Source organism: Schistocerca nitens, chromosome 8 (assembly GCF_023898315.1).
Source record: "Schistocerca nitens isolate TAMUIC-IGC-003100 chromosome 8, iqSchNite1.1, whole genome shotgun sequence".
Lineage (NCBI taxonomy): Eukaryota > Metazoa > Arthropoda > Insecta > Orthoptera > Acrididae > Schistocerca > Schistocerca nitens.
Window position 1 is genome coordinate 580,010,304 of NC_064621.1, and position 13,293 is coordinate 580,023,596.

The following is a 13,293-nucleotide window of genomic DNA, read 5'->3' on the forward strand; positions in this document are numbered from 1 at the left end:
TGTATTCCAGTCTCTGTCTTCCTCTACAGGTTTTGCCCTCCACAGTTTTTCCTCTAGTAGCCTACCATGGAAGTCAGTGGAAGTCAGTTCCAAAAGTCTTATGTCCTATCATCCTGCCCATTCTCTTTGACAGAATTTTCCACATATTTGTATCCTCTCCGATTCTGCGCAGAACCTCCTGATTCCTTACCTTATCAGTCCACCTAATTTTCAACATTCCTTTGTAGCATCACATCTCAAACGCTTAGATTCCCTTCAGTTCTGGTTTTCCACTGTCCATGTTTCATTGCCATACAATGCTGTACTCCAAACGTATATTCCCAGAAATTTCATCCTCAAATTAAGGCCTTTCTTTGATACTAGGTAACTTTTCTTGTCCAGGAATGCCCTTTTTACCAGTGCTAGTCTGCGTTTGATGCCCGCCTTGCTCCGCCCGTCATTGGTTACTTTTCTGAGTAAGTAGCAGAATTCCTTAACTTCATCAACTTCGTGACCATCAATCATGTTGTTAGGTTTCTCGCTGTTCTTATTTCTGCTACCTCTGATTACTTTCGTCTTTCTCTGATTTACTCTCAGTCATTATTCTGTACTCATTAATCTGTCCATACCGTTCAGCAGATCTAGTAATTCTTCTTCACTTTTCCTCAGGGTAATAATGTCACCAGCGAATCGTATCATTGACATCCTTTCACGTTGAATTTTAATTCCACTTCTAAACCTTTCCTTTATTTCCATCATTGCTTCTTCGATGTACAGATTGAACAGTAGGGGGGAAAGACTACAGCCCTGTTTTACACACTTTTTATCACGAGCATTTTGTTCTTGGTCCTCCATTTTATTATTCCATCTTGGTTCTTGTACACATTGTATATTACCCGTCTCTCCCTATAGCTCACCCCTATTTTTCTCATAATTTCGGACATTTTGCACCATTTTCTTCTAGGTCGACAAATCGCTTGAATATACATTCTTTTTTCTTTAGTCTTGCTTCTATTATCAATCTCAACGTCGTAAATGCCTCTATGGTGCCTTTACTTTTCCTAAAGCCAATCTGATCGTCATCTAATCCATCCTCAATTTTCTTTCCATTCTTCTGTATATTATTCTTGTAAGCAACTTAGATGCATGAACTGTTAAGCTGATTGTGCTGTAATTCTCGCACTTTTCAGCTCTTGCAGTCTTCGGAATTATGTGAATGTAATTTTTCTGAAAGTCAGGCTGAATATTACCAGACTCATAAAGTCTACACACCAACATCAAGAGTCGTTATGTTGCCACTTCCCCTAAGGATCTTAGAAATTCTGATGGAATGTTATCGATCCCTTCTGTCTTATTTGATTTTAGTCCTCCAAAGCCCTCTTAATTCTGATTCAAATACCGGATCCACAATCTCTTCTAAATCGATTCCTGTTTCTTCTTCTATCGCATGAGACAAATCTTTCCACTCACAGAGGCCTTCAGTGTACTCTTTCCACCTATCCGCTCTCTCCTGTGCATTTAACAATGGAATTCTGGCTGCTCTCTTAATGTTACCATCCTTACTTTTAATTTCACCGAACGATCTTTTGACTTTCCTATATGCTGAGTCAGTCCTTACGACTGTCATTTCTTTTTCCATTTTTCGCAACATTTTTATGTTGCCATTTCGCCTTAGCTTCCCTGCACTTCCTATTTATTTCATTCCTCAGCGACATGTATTTCTCTATTCCTGAATTTCCCTGAACATTTTAGTACATCCTTATTTAATTGATCAATTGAACTATTTCTTCTGTTAGCCATAGTTTCTTTGCAGTTACCTTCTTTGTACATTTTTTTTCTTTCTAGCTTCTGTGATTGCTCTTTCTAGAGATGTCCATTTCCTTCAGCTGTACTGCCTACAAGACTATTCTTTATTGCTGTATCTACAGCCTTAGAGAACTTCAAAGTGTACCTCGTTATTCCTTAGTACTTCCGTATTCCACTTCTTTGCATATTGATTCTTCCTGACTAATCTCTTAAACTTCAGCCTACTCCTAATAACTACTACATTGTGATCTAAGTCTATATCTGCTCCTGGGTAAGCCTTACAATCTAGCATCTGATTTCTGAATCTCTGTCTGACCATGATGTAATCTGTCTGAAATCATTCCGTATCACCCGACCTTTTCCAAATATACCTCCTCCTCTCGTGTTTCTTGGATATTCGCTACTAATAGCTGAAATTTATCACAGAACTCAATTAGTCCTTCTCCTTTCTCATTCCTTGTCCCAAGCCCATATTCTCCTGTAACCTTTCCTTCTACTCCTTCCCCTATAACTGCAGTCCCATGACAATTAGATTTTCATCTCCCTTTACGTACTGTACTCACCTTTCAATCTCCTCATATACTTTCTCTACCTCTTCAGCTTGCGACGTCGGAATATACACCTGAACTATCTTTGTCGATGTTGGTTTGCTGTCGATGCTGATAAGAACGACGCTGTCACTGAACTGTTCACATAAACACACTCTCTGCCCCACCTTCCATTTTATAAATGGTTCAAATGGCTCCGAGCTCTATGGGACTTAACATCTGAGGTCATCAGTCCCCTAGAACTTAGAACTACTTAAACCTAACTAACCTAAGGACATCACACACATCCATGCCCGAGGCAGGATTCGAACCTGCGACCGTAGCTGTCACGCGGTTCCAGACGGAAGCGCCTACAACCGATCGGCCACAGCGGACGGCTACCATTTTCTGCTGCTGTTGATATTACCCTATACTCGTCAGACCAGATATCCTTGTCTTCTCTCCACTTCACTTCACTAGCCCCTACTATTTCTAGTTGAGCCTTTGCATTTCCATTTTCACATTTTCTAGCTTCCCTACCACATTCAAGCTTCTGACATTCCACGCCCCGAATCGTGGAACGTTATTCTTTCGTTGTTTATTCAATATTTTACTCATAGTCACCTCGCCTTTGGCAGTCCCCTCCCGCAGATACGAATCGAGGACTATTCCGGAATATTTTGCCAATGGAGAGATCATTAGGACACTTTTCAATTACAGGCCACATGTCATGTGGATACACGTTATGTGTCTTTAATTCAGTGGTTTCCATTGCCTTCTGCGTCCTCAAGCCGTTGATCACTGCTGATTCTTCCGCCTTTAGGGGCAGTTTACCGGGTTTTGAGCCTGGGACCGAGGGCGTTTTAATTATGAATGAAAGATGGTACCAGTTTTCTTTAATGTTATGATCATTTTATTTAATAAATCATATTTACAAATAATCTGAACTGGATCATTTAGCCCTTCCTCTTCAAAATGTTTGCAACGTTTTAAAGAAACTTGTTTCCTGTATTTGCTTTCTGTGTACTCCATTCACAGAACTATTTTCTTCGTAGGTTTCGCCTTTTCCCTGAGTATGAGTTTCGTCTCTCCAAAGAAACCTTGCTGCTTTCTGTCGTAACGGCGTCGTCCTTGTGGCGCATGTCTTTCTTTAGACTTCTTGAACTGAGTTATTTTGTGCTGCTTATGCTTTTTACATTTCTTTCAGAAAGTCCTACGTTGTCTCGGAACGTTAACAGTGTTGCCTGCAATCAAAGATCTACGTACACCTAGACCACGGGTGCATCCTTACATATTTTAAAAATGTGGGCATGTATTTATGTTCCTCATCTACTCCGAAACCACTGCACGGATTTCAACCAGATTTGGTACATTTACTCTCTAAAAAGAATCACGGTGGGAGTAAGATTCGCGAATTAGAGCACTTAGTGACTTGCAAGGAACTTTAGATGCAGTTTCAAATCTTAACGAAATTGTTTCTAGCTTAAAACCCGCACAAAATGATGAAGAGGAAAGATATTGTCATTTACTACATTTTCACTGTTCATGCAGTAGAATTGAAGCATCAAGCATGACTTCAGTGCGTTTGAATTTGTAACTTCTTTGCTGCTATTTTTATTCGTAACTCATTTCGCTGGCAGTATCTACATTTGCCTCTGGATGTACAAAAAACATTCTATCATTATACGACACAGAACGAAGGGGAGCAGGAGACGGACAGAGAAAGGGAAGAGGATGAGATGGACAGGGAACAGGAGATGGACATGAAAGGAAATAGGAGGAGGTGGACGTACAGAAAGAGGGTGAAGAAGGTGGGCAGGCAAAGGGGTGGATGAGCAGATAGAGAGAAGGGCTGGAATATAAGAGCAGACAGTGGGAGTGTGAAGAGGTGGTCAAACAGAAGAAGACGAAGGACATGGAAAGAGGGGGGGAAGAGAAGATGGACAGAGAGAGACAGGTGAAAGAGCAAATGGACTAATGGGACTGGAATAAATACAGACCGGGGCAACGGCTGGTACTCAGCTAATCTCTAACAAACCCGTATGTTATAAATACCACATTTCTAATCTGGTTTTAGAACAATGAGCCTCCACATTACACTTCCTGTTTAAAAACTTTTAAACAGACCAATTCGAGCTCACATTGCCCCTTGCGAGATCCGTCTGTCAACTGTGTGTCAAACTGATTAGTAATTCCAGCGCACTGCATATGGTAAAGTTGAATTAAGTAATGTAAAGCAGCAGTGGAATGCTATTGCAAAGAGCTCAGCTACGTGTTGTCCTGCGGCAAACCCAGGTGCTTATTACGGCCAAAAGTAGACATTGTTTTGTGTGATCAGGCAATTTCAAGTAACATTCATTGAAAGAATAATTGATTTGACATACATTTTGATATTATTTAGTTCAAAATACTGAGATTATTCATGTTTGGTAGGTCAGATGCGTTGTGTTCATAAGGACTGAATGTAATATACTTAATAATGCACGTATGTAATTTGAACGCAGAAGTTTCATATACAGTGCAAGTAATGGTTACATACTGGCACTGTGAGCGTGAAGTTACTTCACGTACACGACTGAAAAGTTACACCGGCAAGGGGACCGCGCCTGCATGGTTTATGTAGGGTTTGGCCAGGAATGGAGGTGACGGATGTGGGCCGCCCAGATGGCCGAAAGTTTAAGAAAAATAGCATTTCTGTTGCGGGACTGGTGCGGCGTGAATAATTTATGTGAGCGTAGTTCCCATTAAGCGGTTTAGCGCACGCCAGCATGGTAGCCCAGCGTGTTCGGTCAGAGTGACAGTTGCACTCTGTAATAAAAAGAAGAAAAAAACTGAGTAAACAGATCCACGACGAACTTGACCGGGTGTAATCAGACGTCCACCACGAAAAAATGCAACGAACAATGACAAACAAAATGAGATCGGCCAAAAAAACGAGGGTCGTGAATTCGCTCTCTTATGGGAGAACCAATTTTTCTTTTTTACGTTGCTTAGACAGCGAATAAACCGAAATAATTCTCAGTATATTGTACTCACTAAGATTTTTACAAAAGGTGTGAAAAGAAAAGGCAAAGGAAAATTTGTGACTGCAAATAATTTCCTAAGAAAGGTTTGTGCCTACAGCATTCATAACGACCCTGCAAATAAATTTCCAGGACGTGATAGTAATTAAAACGTCCGATTAAACACGTAAGTCGAGAATTCTTATTCCGTGACGTCAATCGAAATTCTTATTTCGACACCAGGTATAATACTTTCTTTTTTTACATTCGCATGTTCTTTTTATAACTTGCCTGTACCAACCGACTTCTACCCGAACTCTAGACCATCAATAGGCAAAATTATTTCTCGTGAAACGAGAGGATACGAACCAAGTAAACCTCTCGTATACTATAAAATTACTAAAAATTTATTGCCAACAGTCTACGTATGTCTACAATACCCTTTAGGACAGAGAGTTCAAAAAACGATGCATGAGTAAGCTGCATAATAGGAATATTGACATTACTCCATCAAAGTCTTAGAAACTTCCAACAGATTTACACAAAAAAGTTGTGACTGAAGCGATGAAACCCTAAGAGCAGTGAAACAAATGTTATATGTTTAATGACTCGCTGGGAAGACAAAAAAAATCCACAGCTGTGGAGGCTCTTTAATACGAAGAAGGGTTGCCATGGTGCACTAATTAGGAGATTTCCAAGAGTACACTTCACTATTGGAGCCCTGCGATGTCTGTTTTAGGGCCAAGTAAAGAATTCGATCAAAAAGATTAAAAACTCTTTTACTCCACAGCAAAAGGAAAAAGTATCACATAGCGAGAAAACTGCATAAAATATATTCCACTGTACGTCACCAGTTATGCTCCCCAATAATTAGTGCGGTTTTCTGCAAAATTGTGCGATGAGGGAGAATGTTATTTTAATGAAAACCATGTATATTTTTCTACAGAAACCTTAAAACAACTAGGTGACTGTAAAAATGCAGCATTTTATAACGAGTTCAAGATGCCGAGAAAATTACTATTTGCTCTGTTTTTACTACGAATAACACCCCAGCACGTGCAAACCATTAAATGTAAAATAATAAAAGTAATTTTATATGCGAAGTTCTCGTAAGCGACTTATATACCCTTCCTGGAAAATTTATTTGCAATTCCATGTTTTCTATGCCTTTCCTTTTCATGCTTTTCATGAAAATATTAATGAATTCAACATATTGGCACTGACATCACCCAGGAAATTAGTAATAGAATATTTCGATTCGTATGACAGAATCACCCCCCCATGAACCATGGACCTTGCCGTTGGTGAGAGGCCAGACAAACTTGTGGTTCCTGAAGAGGGGCAGCAACCATTTCAGTAGCTTCAGGGGCCACAGTCTGGATAATTGACTGATCTGGCCTTGTAACACTAACCAAAATGGCCGTGCTGTGCTGCTACTGCAAACGACTGAAAGCAAGAGGAAGCTAACACCGGAATTTTTCCCGAGGGCATGTAGCATTACTGTATGGTTAAAAGATAATGACGTACTCTTCGGAAAAATAATACAGAGGTAAAATAGTCCCCCACTCGGATCTCCGGACGGGAACTACTCACGAGGACGTTGTTATCAGGAGAAAGAAAACTGGCGTTCTACGGGTCGCAGCGTGGAATGTCAGATTCCTTAATCGGGCAGGTAGGTTAGAAAATTTAAGAAGGGAAAGGGATAGGTTAAAGTTAGATGTAGTGGGAATTAGTGAAGTTCGGTCGCTAGAGGAACGAGACTTTTGGTCAGGTGAATACAGGGTTATAAATACAAAATCAAATAGGGGTAATGCAGCAGTAGGTTTAATAATGAATAAAAAAGTAGAAATGCAGATAAAGCTACTACAAACAGCATAGTGAACGCATTACTGTCGCCAAGATACACTGTTGTTGTTGTTGTGGTCTTCAGTCCAGAAACTGATTTGATGCAGCTCTCCATGCTACTCTATCCTGTGCAAGCTTCTTCATCTCCCAGTACTTACTGCAACCTACATCTTTCTGAATCTGCTTAGTGTATTGATCTCTTGGTCTCACTGTTCGATTTTTACGTTCCACACTGCCCTCCAATGCTAAATTTGTGATCCCCTGATGCCTCAGAACATGTCCTACCAACCGATCCCTTCTTCTAGTCAAGTTGTGCCACAAACTCCTCTTCTCCCCAATTCTATTCAATACCCCTCATTAGTTATGTGATCTACCCATCTAATTTTCAGCATTCTCCTGTACCACCACATTTCGAAAGCTTCTACTCTTTTCTTGTCCAAACTACTTATCGTCCATGTTTCACTTGCGTACATGGCTACACTCCATACAAATACTTTCAGAAACGACTTCCTGACACTTAAATCTATACTCGATGTTAACAAATTTCTCTTCTTCATAAACGCTTTCCGTGCCATTTCCAGTCTACATTTTATATCCTCTCTACTTCGACCATCATCAGTTATTTGGCTCCCCAAATAGCAAAACTCATATACTAGTTTAAGTGTCTCATTTCCTAATCTAATTCCCTCAGCATCACCCGACTTCATTCCACTACATTCCATTATCCTCGTTTTGCTTTTGATGACGTTCATCTTATATCCTCCTTTCAACACACTGTCCATTCCGTCCAACTGCTCTTCCAAGTCCTTTGCTGTCTCTGACAGAAATACCATGTCATCGGCGCACCTCAAAGTTGTTATTTCTTCTCCATGGATTTTAATCCCTACTCCGAACTTTTATTTGTTTCCTTTACTGCTTGCTCAATACACAGATTGAATAACATCGGGGATAGGCTACAACCCTGTCTCACTCCCTTCCCAACTACTGCTTCCCTTTCGTGCCCCTCGACTCTTATAACTGCCATCTGGTTTATGTACAAATTGTAAATAGCCTTTCGCTCCCTGTATTTTACCCCTGCCACCTTTAGAATTTGTAAGAGAGTATTCCAGTCAACATTGTCAAAAGCTTTCTCTAAGTCTACAAATGCTAGAAACGTAGGTTTGCCTTTCCTTAATCTTTCTTCTAAGATAAATCGTAAGGTCAGTATTGCCTCACGTGTTCCAACATTTCCACGGAATCGAAACTAATCATCCTCGAGGTCGGCTTCTACCAGTTTTTCCATTCGTCTGTAAAGAATTCGCGCTAGTATTTTGCAGCTGTGACTTTTTTAACCGATAGTGGAGTTTTGTCTGGACTAGTTCTCCCAAGGGCGTCAGTAGTTCTAATGGAATGTTGTCTACTCTCGGGGCCTTGTTTCGACTAAGGTCTTTCAGTGCTCTGTCAAACTCTTCACGCAGTATCGTATCTCATATTTCATCTTTATGTACATCCTCTTCTACTTCTATAATATTGTCCTCAAGTACATCGCCCTTATACAGATCCTCCATATACTCCTTCCACCTTTCTGCTTTTCCTTCTTTGCTTAAAACTGGGTTTCCATCTGAGCTCTTGATATTCATACAAGTGGCTCTCTTTTCTCCAAAGGTGTCTTTAATGTTCCTGTAGGCAGTATCTATCTTGCCCCTAGTGAGATAAGCCTTTACATCCTTACATTTGTCCTCTAGCCATCCCTGCTTAGCCATTTTGCGCTTTATGTCGATCTCATTTTTGAGACGTTTGTATTCCTTTCTGCCTGTTTCATTTACTGCATTTTTATATTTTCTCCTTTCATCCGTTAAATTCAATATTTCTTCTGTTACCCAAGGATTTCTACTAGCCCTCGTCTTTTTACCTACTTTATCCTCTGCTGCCTTCACTACTTCACCCCTCAAAGCTACCCATTCTTCTTCTACTGTATTTCTTTCCCCCATTCCTGTCAATTGTTCCCTTATGCTCTCCCTGAAACTCTGTACAACCCCTGGTTTAGTCAGTTTATCCAGGTCCCATCTCCTTAAATTCCCAACTTTTTTCTGTTTCTTTAGTTTTAATCTAAAGTTAATAACCAATAGATTGTGGTCAGAGTACACATCCGCCCCTGAAAATGTCTTACAATTTAAAACCTGGTTCCTAAATCTTTCTCTCACCATTATATAATCTATCTGATATCTACTAGTATCTGCAGGATTCTTCCATGTATACAACCCTCTTTTATGATTCTTGAACCAAATGTTAGCTATGATTAAGTTATGCTCTGGCAAAACTCTACCAGACGGCTCCCTCTTTCATTTCTTAACCCCAATCCACATTCACCTACTATGTTTATTTCTCTCCCTTTTCCTACTCTCGAATTCCAGTCACCCATGACTATTAAATTGTCGTCGTTCTTCACTATATGAATAATTTCTTTTATCTCATCATACATTTCATCAATTTCTTCATCCTCTGCAGAGCTAGTTGGCATATAAACTTGTACTACTGCAGTAGGCATGGGGTTCGTGTCTATCATAGCCATAATAATGCGTTCACTATGCTGTTTGTAGTAGGTTACCCGCACTCCTATTTTTTTTATTCATTATTAAACCTACTCCTGTATTACCTCTATTTGATTTTGTGTTTATAGCCCTATATTTACCTGACCAAAAGTCTTGTTCCTCCTGCCACCGAACTTCACTAATTCACACTATATCTAACTTTAACCTATCCATTTTCCTTTTTAAATTTTCTAACATACCTGCCCGATTAAGAGATCTCACATGCCATGGGAGACTATTTTACCTCCGGAATATTTTACCCAAGAGGACGCCATCATCAATTAACCATACAGTAAAGCTGCATGCCCTCGGGAAAAATTACGGCTGTAGTTTCCCCTTGCTTTCAGCCGTTCGTAATACCAGCACAGCAAGGCCGTTTTGGTTAGTGTTACAAGGCCAGATCAGTCAATAATCCAGACTGTTGCCCCGGCAACTATTGAAAAGGCTGCTGCCCCTCTTCAGGAGCCACACATTTGTCTGGCCTCTCAACAGATAACCCTCCGTTGTAGTTGTACCTACGGTACGGACATCTGTATCGCTGAGGCACGAAAGCCACACCTCCAACGGCAAGGTCCACGGTTCATGAGGGGGTGGGGGGGGGGGGGGGCACTAATGGCCATTAAAGCTGCTGCACCAAGAAAAAATGCAGATGATAAACGGGTGTCCTTTGGAGAAATATATTATACTGGAACTGACATGTGATTACATTTTCACGGAATTTGGGTGCATACCTCCTGAGGAATCAGTACCCAGAACAACCACCTCTGACCCTAATACCGGCCTTGATACCCCTAGACATTGAGTCAAACAGAGCTTGGATGCAGCTTTAACACGATACCACAGTCCATCAAGAGTAGTGACTGGCGTATTGTGCGAACCAGTTGCTCGGCCAACATTGACCAGACATTTTCAGTTGGTGAGAGATCTGGTGAATGTGCTGTCCAGGGTAACAGTCGAACATTTTCTGTAACCAGAAATGCCTATAGAGGACCTGCAACATGCAGTCGTGCATTATCCTGCTGAAATGTAGGGTTTCGCAGGGATCGAATGAAGGGTAGAGCCACGGGTCGTAACACATCTGAAATTTAACGTCCACTGTTCAAAGTGCCGTCAATGTAAACAAGATGTGACCGAGACATGTAACCAATGTCCCCCCTTCCAACACGCCGGGTGATAAGCCAGTTTGGCGATGACGAATACACGCTTACAATATGCGTTAACCGCGATGTCGCCAAACACGGATGCGACCATCATGATGCTGTAAGCAGAACCTGGATTCATCCGAAAAAAAGGCGTTCTGCCATTCGTGCAGTCAGGTTCGTCGTTGAGTACACCATCGAAGGAACTCCTGCCTGTGATGCAGGGTCAAGGGTATCCGCAGCCATGGTCTCCGAGCTGCTACTCCATGCTGTTGCAAACGTGGTCGAACAGTTCGTGCAGAGGGTTGTTGTCTTGTAACGTCCCCATCTGTTGTCTCAAGGATCGAGACGTGGCTGAACGATCCGTTAGAGCCATGCGGATAAGATGCCTGTCATCTCGGCTGCTAGTGATAAGAGGCCGTTGGGATCCAGCGCTGCGTTCCGTATTACCCTCCTGAATCCACTGATTCCATATTATGCTAACAGTCATTGGATCTCGACCAACGCGAGCAGCAATTTCGCGATACGATTAACCGCAATTGTGATAGCTTACAATCCGACCTTTATCAAAGTCGGAAACGTGATGGTACGCAATTCTCCTCATTATATGAGGCATCACAACAACGTTTCTCTAGGCCACGCCGGGCAACTGCTGTCTGTATATGAGAAATCGGTTGGAAATTTTCCTCATGTCAGCATGTTGTAGGTGTCGCCACCGGCGCCAACCATGTGTGAATGCTCTGAAAAGCTAATCATTAGCTTATCACATCATCTTCTTCGTGTCGGTTGAATTTCGTGTCTGTAGCACGTCATCTTCGTGGTGTAGTAATTTTAATGGCCAGTAGTGTAGCTACGAACCCCACGGCCACTACAGTAGTACACGTTTATATGCCAACTAGTTCCGGAGATGGCGAAGAGGTTGATGAAATGTATGATGAGATACTTTATTTAGGTAGTGAAGGGAGACGAAAATTTAATAGTTACGGGTGACTGGAATTCGATAGTAGGAAAAGGAAGAGAAACGTAGTAGGTGAATATGGAACAGGCGAAAGGAACGAAAGAGTAAGCCGCCTGGTAGAATTTTGCACAGAGCATAACATAATTATAGCTAACACTTGGTTCAAGAATCATAAAAGAAGGTTGTAGACATGGAAGAAGCCTGGAGATACTAGTAGATATTGAAACGTCCCCTTTGAAAAATTATACAAGACTGTGCTTATCCTGACGCACAATGTTTTTTAGCGCAACGCAATCTGACTTTCAAAAATCCCTACAAAAGAATGGCCCTAACTAACATTAACCTATACGTTTCACAAATCACTTACATCACAAAAATCTTGGTTACTCGAACTACTGCAATACAGCGAGCGCCACTACTGCCAGCTAAATAAAAGATTCGAACTACGGAAGGCACTAACTACTGATAGGCATAGTTAGCAAATGAAAGATTTTATTAGAGAACAAACAACGCATTTACCTTAATAGTGTTGAAAAATCATAATATACATAGCAGTTCATGACATCCAGTCTTACAAATTTCAAAACTCCGCCATTTCTCTCCCCACATCCACCACTGCTGGCGGCTCACCTCCAACTGCGCAACGCTACGCTCTGTTAACAGCCAACCGCCCAACGCTACAATGGCAGACATAAATGCAAACTAGCCACAGACTGCACACAGCACACAGCACTTTCATGACACGAAAAAATAGGTTGGAAATGCTCACAAATTTGTGTTTTTACGTCATTACACACTTTTTGACATTAAGATTCGATTTTATGTAACTCAGTAGTTAAATCTTCACGTGTTTGTTCAAGCGTGGTGTGAAAATTTTGTTCCATTGCGTCTAACTGTTGCTGTGTTTGTCTCTGGTGTTATTCCATTGTGTCTAACTTTTGAAGCTTTTGCTGTTTTTGTCTCTGATTTTGATCCATTGTGTCTAACTTTTGAAGATTTTGTTCCATTATGTCTATCTTTTGTAGCCTTTGTCCCGTTTGTTGCATTAACTGTAATAACAATGCACTGGTGTCTGAAACATGTTCCTCGGTGCTTTTCGGCAGTTAAGTTGCACCGGCAACATTCACATTTTGACAAGCAGAAAATGTGTCTTGACTTATTTGAGAAAATGGTGAGGACGCAAAACCTGTATCTACAGTATTTGCGAGATTGTGTCCTGTAATTTCGGAATCCTGAGGCGAGCTGTTGCCGACCGATCGATCGACAATGTCTCCCTGTCCACTAATTGTTTCAGTGTCTACGCCATTATTTGCCGCCCGCTCCATTTCCCTAAGCACAATTACCAAATTACTACTTTGAACATTAGTTAATTCATTACCCGGTGGCGCTAAAACACTGCTTTCGTCTTCACTGTCATTTCTCAGTTTACTTTGGAGCCTAGTATTACGTTTTTCACACGCCATTATT